At 36.1% G+C, this 10,361-nt stretch overlaps 1 non-coding gene across 1 annotated transcript; it reads left to right on the forward strand.

The window, feature by feature from the left end:
• The first annotated feature begins 6,834 nt into the window (after positions 1–6,834).
• LOC129287358 (small nucleolar RNA R71) lies at positions 6,835–6,941 on the forward strand. The gene has a single exon (XR_008587678.1). It is a non-coding gene; the product is annotated as a small nucleolar RNA R71 (small nucleolar RNA).
• The last annotated feature ends 3,420 nt before the right edge of the window (positions 6,942–10,361 follow it).

Below are 10,361 nucleotides of genomic sequence, written 5' to 3' on the forward strand. Positions count from 1 at the left end.
CTCATGAACTTCTACAAATTATCAATCAATGTGGCAATAATTACGAAAGAATTATGCACATCACAAACAAACCCTTACCAAGAATCAATGTCAAAGAGTAAGCCTCTCTAGGTTAAGTGTTTGCTCTCATCACTCAAAGTGTATAAGGTATTAAATTTCACTCAAAATTTCTTAGGATAAACCCTACTATGAATTTGTAACCCTTCTACATCTCCATCACTAAATAGCACTTGCAATCAAGAATCAAATGGACTTTATTAGGTTGTGATATAGGTAATGAAAGGATGTCTAAGAAATGCATGTATATAAAAAAAAATAGGGTTAGCATCAAAATAATGCTAAATCAAGATATATCCCCTTAATATGCAAAGCATAACCTAACTCAATTGAGTGAACACCTTAACACAATGAGGATGGAAAGAAATGATAAGAAATAATAAAACAAATGGAATGGATGAGCTAGGCAACTTTTTATTTTTATTTTTATTTTTTTTTTCTTTTTTTTTTTTTCTTCTTCTTTTTTTTTCTTTTTCTAGCAACTTTATTTCTTTTCTTTTTGACTATATTTTTTTTTCAAATCTATCTTTGTTGTTTTTTTTTTGGTTGCCCCTAACTCTTTGAAAACAATGGAAGTAATGGATAGAGAAATGATAATAGGCATCCACTCATTTGATCTAGGACATGCAATGAATATTAAAAAGACATATAAAAGTGTAACATGCATTCCTTGGGGAAAAATAGGGTGAATATTTTTTTTTTTAAGAATCAAACCAAAGGCTCAAAGTGGCTAACAAAGGATAATAAATAATAATAGGTTGGCTATTTGGCTCTTGGCTATTTTTTATGAATGCCATCTCTCATCTCCTATCAAACAAGTGCAAGATATATGGTCTTAATTAAGAAGTGAAACAAATTCTAGAGGGTAACATCACTAAGGAATTAATCACACATGAGTGTTTAGCCTCTTCCATGAATGGGTAATATGCCACTCTAATCCATTAATTCAAGGTAAAAGAATGTTCACTTCACACCTATTCAATCCTAAAAATTACCACATCTCAAGAATCAAAATATCCATTCAAGAGCTAGGTAATTAAGTAACCTCAAACAAAACAAAACAAAGAAATTTTTTTTTTGAATTTTTTTTTTGCAAAACCAAACAAAACCAAACAAACAAAACAAAATGTTTATTTCTCTCCCCCACACTTAAATCATGCATTGTCCTCAATGTATGTATAGACTAGTGATAAAATAAGGTGAGATCAATAATGAATGCATAACAAAAGTGTGGTGCAGATATTTTTTTTTTCAAACTAAAACACAAAACAAAGAAGTCAAATAAAGCAAATAAACTCTAATTTTCCTACTAGGTTCATCTCCCCCACACTTGAACTATACCTATCATTAAATATATCAATTAAAGGAAGGTAAAAGCTCAAGGTTAGAGAGATACAACCTTATCATGGTGGTTCAAAAACATGTTGAGAGAAGTCCTCCTCCTTTTGAAGTGATTTGGCATCTTTGTAGAGCTTGCATAGGTGACCATTGATTTGCATAGTGGAACCCGTGGCTTTATTCAAGAGTTGCAAAACCCCATAGGGAAACACCTTGGTCACTAGATATGGTCCCTCCCACTTAGACTTCAACTTGGCATGCTTATGAATAAACCTTGTTTGGAACAAGAGGACTTGATCTCCTTCTTGGAACTTTTTCCTCAAGATTAGCTTGTCATGAAGGATCCTTGTTTTCTCCTTATAGATTCTAGAAGACTCATAGGCATCCAACCTAAGCTCCTCAAGTTCTTGCATTTGAAGAAATCTCTCCTTAGCCGAAAGATGGAAATCCAAGTTTAGTTTCTTGATGGCCCAATAGGCCCTATGCTCTATCTCCACAGGGAGGTGGCAAGCCTTTCCATACACCAATCGAAAAGGAGACATGCCAATGGGAGTCTTATAAGCGGTCCGATAAGCCCACAAAGCATCCTCCAAGTGTAAAGACCAATCCTTCCTATTTGTGTTCACCACCTTGGTTAGGATTTTCTTGACTTCTCTATTTGATACTTCGGCTTGGCCATTAGTTTGGGGATGATATGGTGTAGAGATTTTGTGATGCACCCCATATTTAGCCAAGAGAGCCTTCATCATCTTATTGCAAAAGTGGGATCCTTGGTCACTTACCAAGGCCTTAGGAACTCCATACCTACAAAAAATATTAGATTTGAGAAACTTCAAAACAATCTTAGCATCACAAGTTCTAGTAGGAATGGCTTCAATCCACTTTGAAACATAATCAACACCAAGTAATATGTACTCAAAACTAAAGGATGGTGGAAAGGGACCCATGAAGTCAATGCCCCAAACATCAAAAATCTCACAAAATAAAATGGGTTGTTGAGGCATTTCATGTCTCTTACCCCAACTACTAACCTTTTGACATTTCAAGCATGCTTTACAAAATTCATAAGAGTCTTTAAACAAGCTAGGCCAATACAATCCACAATCTAAAACCTTCCTAGCTGTCTTATTTGAGCTAAAATGACCACCACATGCATGAGAGTGACAAAATTCAAGAACAGAAGGCACATCAACATCATCAACACACCTCCTAATCACTTTATCACTACAAATCTTCCACATCAAAGGTGGTTCCCAAATGTAAAATCTAGACTCTCTTTTCAATTTTTCAATGGCAAAACGTGAAGCACAAGGAGGCAAGACTCTACACTCAATATAGTTAGCAAAAGAGGCATACCATGGAGGCTTAGATGAAATGGCACACAATGCCTCATCAGGAAATGAATCACAAGGAATAGTAGGGTTAGAGTTTACCATAGTAGCTTTTAAATGAGGTAGTCTAGACAAATGATCCGCTACTTGATTGGTAGAACCACTCCTATCCCTTATCTCCACATCAAATTCTTGCATTAAGATCACCCATCGAATCAAGCGAGGCTTAGAATCTGTCTTCTTAAACAAGTACCTCACAGCAGCATGGTCAGTGTACACAACAACTTTAGAGTTAAGAAGATATGATCTAAATTTATCAAGTGCAAAAACAATAGCAAACAACTCTTTCTCAGTTGTGGTGTAATTAACCTGAGCTGAATCTAGGGTCCTAGATGCATAAGCAATCACATATGATAACTTGCCCTCTCTTTGACCAAGCATAGCTCCCACAGCAAAATTAGAAGCATCACATGACAACTCAAAAGGTAAAGACCAATTTGGGGCTTTAAGAATGGGAGGGGAAATGAGCATGCTTTTCAAAGTGTCAAAACTCCTTTTGCAAGCATCATCAAAAACAAAATCAACATCTTTTTGTAAGAGTTTAGACATAGGCAAAGCAATTTCACTAAACCCCTTTATAAATCTCCTATAAAAGCCTGCATGTCCCAAAAATGATCTCAAATCTTTCAAACAAACAGGATATGGCAAAGAAGCAATCACATCTACTTTGGCCTTATCCACCTCTATGCCATTGGAAGAAATCAAATGGCCTAAAACAATTCCTTTATCTACCATGAAATGGCATTTTTCAAAGTTAAGCACAAGCTTCTTTTCAATGCACCTACCAAGCACTTTATCTAAAGAATGCAAGCATGAATCAAAGGACTCACCATACACAGTAAAATCATCCATAAAGACTTCCATGCAATGTTCAATAAAATCACAAAATATGGACATCATGCATCTTTGAAAAGTACCAGGTGCATTGCAAAGACCAAAAGGCATCCTCCTATAGGCAAATGTACCAAAGGGGCATGTAAAGGTAGTCTTATCTTGGTCACTAGGAGCTATAGGAATCTGAAAATACCCACTAAACCCATCTAGGAAGCAATAATGGGACTTGGAAGCCAATCTCTCAAGCATTTGATCAATAAAAGGCAAAGGAAAATGGTCCTTCCTAGTCACATTATTGAGCTTCCTATAGTCTATGCACACTCTCCAAGCATTTTGAACTCTAGTTGGAACAAGCTCTCCTTTCTCATTTTTTACCACAGTAATCCCCCCTTTCTTAGGTACAACTTGGGTTGGAGACACCCACTCACTGTCAGCTATAGGATAGATGATCCCAGCACTAAGTAGCTTAACAACCTCTTTCTTTACCACATCTAAAATCAATGGGTTAAGTCTCCTTTGTGGTTGCCTAATGGGCTTAGCATTGTCCTCAAGAAAAATTTTATGTGTGCACACAATAGGGTCAATACCAGGAATGTCAGCCAAAGTCCAACCAATAGCATGTATGTTCTTTCTCAACACATCAAGTAATGCATTTTCTTCCTCAAGAGATAAAGAGTTAGAAATTATTACCGGAAGCTTCTCATTCTCAATGAGATATGCATACTTGAGATTGGATGGTAAAGGCTTCAACTCCAAGGTAGGTGGCTCTACACAAGAGGGAATGAGCTTCTTCAAGTCTAATTTGGTGGAATATTCCATGGTACTATCTTGTCTTTTAGGCTTCTCACTTGTTTTTGATTTCTCCTCTTCTTTCTTTACAGCCTCCCCCTTTTCTTGCAACTTGTCCTCAAGTGCTTGGACTTGAGCCACGGCCTCGACATGTGAAAGTGTAGAATTTTCCTCCAATAGCTTGGGAATCCTAAGAACATCAAGCTCGAGTGGAGAAAAACTCATAGATTCGGCCTTAATGGCTTTAGTACCTACAACACAAGAAGATATACCCTTCTCAAGCATTTCAAGATCAAGCATAGGAGATATTTTAAACAAATCATGAGAAGAAGTAGTTGCATCATTCAAGCATGCATCAATCTCTAAACAAATAGGACAACTACATCCATCAATACATGTAGTAGTAACAAGAGACAAATCATCATCAACATGTGAGAAAGAATCAAGCATGTGAGACTCACAAGCATCATGAAGCAATAACTCAATGGAACTTACACCTAACAAAGAATAATCCTCAAAAGGATGTTTCATTGCTTCATATATATTAAAAATAACATGATCCTCTCCACATTTCAAAATCAAACTACCTTTTTCCATGTCAATCAATGTACGGGCAGTCCTCATAAATGGCCTTCCTAAAATCAAAATATCATCCCCACTCCCTTCTTTTGACATATCAAGCACATAGAAATCCACAGGAAATAATAGACCTTTAACACAAACCAACAAGTCTTCTACTACTCCATGTGGTCTTCTAACACTTCTATCCGCTAATTGGCATATCATAGGTGTCTTATGCATGCAATCAAGACTCAAGGCATGATAAATTGAAAGAGGCATAACATTAATGGCTGCACCTAAGTCTATCAATGCATGAGAAAAATGTGTGTTGCCAATCTTGCATGGAATTGTGAAGGAACCGGGGTCCTCACATTTTATAGGGAGTTGAGGCTTCATGATAGCACTCACAGATGAGGGTAATTGTACCCTTGCATTAGGCCTAAATTTTCTTTTATTTGTACAACAATCTTTCAAAAATTTGGCATACTTAGGAAAGTTCTTAACTACATCCATCAAGGGTACATTAACATGAATCTTGTGGAAGAAATCATATACCTCTTGATCAAATTGTCCCTTTACTTGCTTAGGGACCACTTGTGCTTGTGGAAAAGGAAGCTTCTTCATAATCTCTTGACTTTGCTTTCCTTCTTCCTTCCTTGAACTCTCCTTTCTTGTTTCACTTTGCTCGGCCTCTCCCTCTTTTTCCTTACTAAACAACTCGGCCATAGTCCCCTTTTCCACCTTAGATGGTGGTTGCTCACATATGATCTCCTCAATGTTTTCATCCTCATCATCTCTACAAAAAGATGCATCATTAGGAGCAAAAGAAGAACTAGAAACATTAACATCAATTGAAGAATTTAAAGAGGGCTTCTCGGCCTTCCCTTGTCTTTTGTCTTCTTGTACTCTTTCTCCCAACTCCTTGCCACTCCTCAATGTGATAGCATTAAGATTAGCTTTAGGATTAGCAACGGTGTTGGATGGTAATGTAGAGGCTTGAGCATTGGCTGCACTTAATTGGTTAGCAAGCATATTCATTTGAGAAGTAAGGGCATCAATTTTAGAGTTCATGTTCTCACACTTGTTACCCATACTCTCTACCTTGTTCCCTAAGCCATCATACATGTTTTTATACAAAGAGTTCATTTCAATCAACTGCTTACGTAACACATTCACATCATTAGAAGAGTTCGAATTAGAAGAACTCTCAATTGGAACAAGCCTCCTATCACTATAAGAATTAGAAGAAGGTGTAAGAGAATTACCACTTGGATTGTAGCTTTGAGAAGAGCTACCTTGAGACAAATGAGGTGGAGGGTCACGGCCAAAGGTGTTTTGATAGGATCCTCTTTGTTGATTGTCTTGTAAAGCCACATTTGGATTTGAATAGGAGAAATTAGGATGGTCTCTCCATGAAGGGTTGTAAGTATTAGAATAAGCTCCTTGCCCTTGCCTCCCACCATAGGATTGTTTTCCATTGTAGATAGCATTTACTTGTTCAAACTTAATAGGACAATTGCTTTCTACATGCATAGGTGAGTCACAAAAAGTACAAGAATAAGGGACAAGTGCTTGAGAAGTACTTACATTGCTCACTTGAGATATTTGTGGAGCCAACATTCTCCCAATCTTGGCAGCTAGCAAGTCCACATATGAATCATTAAGAACTGAGGAACCTACCATATTCACATTTCTCTTTTCCCTTGTAGAGTATTGAGCACCACTTGAAGCCATCTTGTCAATTAGTTCCCAAGCCTTTAAGGAAGTGAGGTCAATCAAGCATCCACCACTAGCGGCATCAATGTTAACTTTGTCTCTTGGAATCAAGCCCTCATAGAAATATTGGACTAAATTCTCACTAGAAATTTGATGGTGTGGGCATTTAGCCAAAAGGCCTTGGAATCTAGTCCAATACTCATAGAGACTCTCATCCTCTCCTTGTTGGACCCCATAGATTTGCTTTCTCAAATTGGTGACCTTGGAATTTGGAAAGAATTTATCTAAGAAGAGTCTTCTTAGCTCGGCCCATGTGCTCACTTTCACATAAGAAGGGTAGTTGAAATACCACTCCTTTGCTAAACCTTCAAGAGAAAATACAAAAGCCTTAGCTTGAACATCATCAACATTTACATGCATAGGCTTCATAGTATCACAAACCAATAGGAAAGTATGCAAAAACCTATGACAATCCTCTCCTGGTAACCCATGAAATTTAGGCAATGCATTAATCAAGGAGGATTTAATTTCAAATTGAACATTAGTAGGAGGAACATATAAGCCATAAGGATTATCATGCCAATTAGGTTGAGTTAATTGCCTAATGCTCCTCTCCTCTCTAGGGTTATGCAAGCCTTCAAATTCATTATTAACATGGCCATCATCATGCAAATTCTCATTCCCATTCCCATGGCCCTCATTATGCACATGCTCATGTCCTAAGATACCTTCCATTGTTGAATTACAAACCAAATGAGAATCAAGAATAGGTTGTGATCTTCTCAATCTAGAAATAGTTCTTTCAATTTCTGGATCTAATTCAACAAAAGAGGTATGTTTTCTTCGGGTCATGCACTAATCAAGCTCAAAAAATTAAGAACAAAGAACAAACTAAACTAAAATGCAAATCAACATGAAACAATTCAAAACACACAAAAGCAAGAGAAATAATTTTTTTTATTTTTTTTATTAAACTCAATAGCAACAAAATGAAAAAAAAAAAAATAACACCAAACAAGTAGAAAGAGAGTTAGAAATGCTCAATCAAGAAGCTTTGGCAATTCTGGAATTCGCACAGTAGGCTCTCTGGAGACAGTGAACTTGTGAATTTTCTATCAGCAAATCCACATGATAAATTCCCCTGAAACTTTTATGAGAAACACAAGAGATATACAGGAAAATTATATAAAACTTTTAGATTAAAAATCCTTCCCAATCGTTCCCAGAATTTTTCACAAGTTGGTCCTCAAGTCTGGAGAAACAGGATTTCGTCCAGAAGACCTTCAGAGCTTCTAACAAACTTTCAAATAGGAAAATGGAAAAATTGAAGAAAATCCTAAACACAAGAAACAAAGATAAGACAGCGATAAGAAAAATGAAACTGGAATCAATCAATTTGAACGCACAAAGAGGAAGATATGCTAACTCAAAGTTGAAACAGGGTTTTGGGAATCCTCTGTAATGGCTCCCTGGACCTTGTTAGATTGTAAAATTTCCACAGGACACTTCCCACGTCCAAAATTGACCAAACCAATTTTAAAGTGAAGCTAGGATATAGAGCTTTCAATGAAATAAATTTCAAGTTCAAATTCCCTCAGACTCATTCCCAGTTAATTTTTCAATTTCAGACAGAGACACTAGAAACAGAGTATTTTCAGCTCTACACCAAACCAACGAAAATTGCACTAATTTTTTTTCTTTTTCAAAACAGAATAAAAACACTCAAAACACACAAAAAACACTAAACAAAACACAAAAAACAAATTTTTATAATTTTTCAAAAAATTTTCCAGGAACACTAAAAATGTAAATTAAGTACTAAACAACCTTAGAATTAAACTTAAACCATTCCCCGGCAACGGCGCCAAAATTTTGATAGGAAATTAGTCGCTTATCCTCAAAATTACACTAAAGCTAACCCTAATGCAATATAGGGCCAACCCTAGGTCATCTCCCAAGGAATGGTTTTAAGTCTAATTGAAAGTTATCTAGTGAAATAAATCAACCAAAGTTTGTAGGAATTTAGTTACCTAGCTAATTATCTAAACTAATTACCTAATGTGCAAGTAATTAAAATGCTAGTGAAAGTGAGTGAAATGAACTTCCCTTTTTACAATAATGGAACCCTAGAGATTAGTTGATTTTGGACTCATTATCTTCTCATGATTAGGCTAAGTTTAGCTTCCCTTTCCTCTTGACTAAAGCTGTCATGACTTAAGAAAATTATCCTAAGCCAATTAACCTAATTAGCTAACCTCCCTAGGTCTTAGATTAAAGTCCCTAGTTCAATTAACCAATTGGTGAAGACATTAGCCAAGTGATTCACTCAAAATCCTCTCTCAACAGCCATGGTCAAACACATAAATTGAGCAACCACAAGATTATGTCAAGCTACTCAACAACACAAGCATTAACACCACAAGATTATGCAATATTAACACAAGAAATTCACTAATTGAAAAACACAAGATTATGTGCCAAACAAAGAGTGGCAAAATTCAGTCATGGCTGTCCAAGGAAGAAATTAAATGAAACAATCCTCTCTCTTTACATCAACATCAAATTCAAATTAGAATTTATAAGCTAAGATGATTAAACCCTAGATTAAGGAATCTAACCATCTAGTAAAAAGAGAAGAGGATAGGAAACAAAAGAACTTAGCCAATTTGAAGCTCAAGACTCATCCTCCATCTTCATCTCTCTAGGATTCCACAAAGAAACTTAGCCAATCTTCATCTTCAAGAACCCTAGTGATTGCTTGTGAAGGCCAAACTCCATAGCTCTTGAATGATGGAAATGAGCTTCAATCCTTGTGAAAATGGAAGGGATGGAACGAAAATGAAGAGAGGAGAAGAATGGTATGAGTTTTGTGGAGGTTTGGTGGCTGAAAATGGAGGTTAGGGTGCTGGAAAATGAAGAACAAAAGAGAGAAAATGAAGAACACTATGAACAAGAGAGAGAGAATGTGGAAGATGAATGAGATATGTGTTGGATCCCATTTGGGACTTAAAATGGCGTGCTCCTTGGTGTCTCCCATCAGCTGAAGCTTAATTAAATAAGGAAAAAGAAATTAAAATGTAAATGGGAGCCTTGTCACACTTGCAAGGTGGCAACTTCCTATTGGTTTGTAGATGATTCCAATGTGTGCCTAATTTCCCATGTGTCATCCACATCATTTTAGCTGATCTAATCCCTCAAAATAATCATAATTCACGTGCAAACCATCAGCCATTGTCCTCAAGGAGTGTTGACCTCAATTGCCCAATTGATGCACAAGTCACATGCCACCTATGTCACATAAATCACATAATTCAATTAAATAGCATATGATATAATAAAATCTAATTCATGTCCAGAATTAAATTCATAATTAGAAGGGAGAATTTATTAAATTAACCAAGTTTCAGGCTGCACAAAATTATATAAAAATTTTCACACAAAGGCAAACCAAAAACTAGGACAAACTAAGACACTTAAGAAAGTGTTGACTTTTTTATTTAATTACTCCCAAACTAAAATGAATTAAAAATAAATTTCACCATTCATCAACTGGACAAAAATGCACTTTGTCAATTTTTCTTGTACATTTTCTCAAAAGTTCATTTTTTGGACAAAATGCCCTAGTGCACTGATCTTAGCAAATTAGGCAAAGTTCCAAATCTAATGCAAATGTGT

This window comes from Prosopis cineraria, unplaced genomic scaffold (assembly GCF_029017545.1).
Source record: "Prosopis cineraria cultivar Desert tree isolate PC_DT_omini unplaced genomic scaffold, ASM2901754v1 PC11, whole genome shotgun sequence".
Lineage (NCBI taxonomy): Eukaryota > Viridiplantae > Streptophyta > Magnoliopsida > Fabales > Fabaceae > Prosopis > Prosopis cineraria.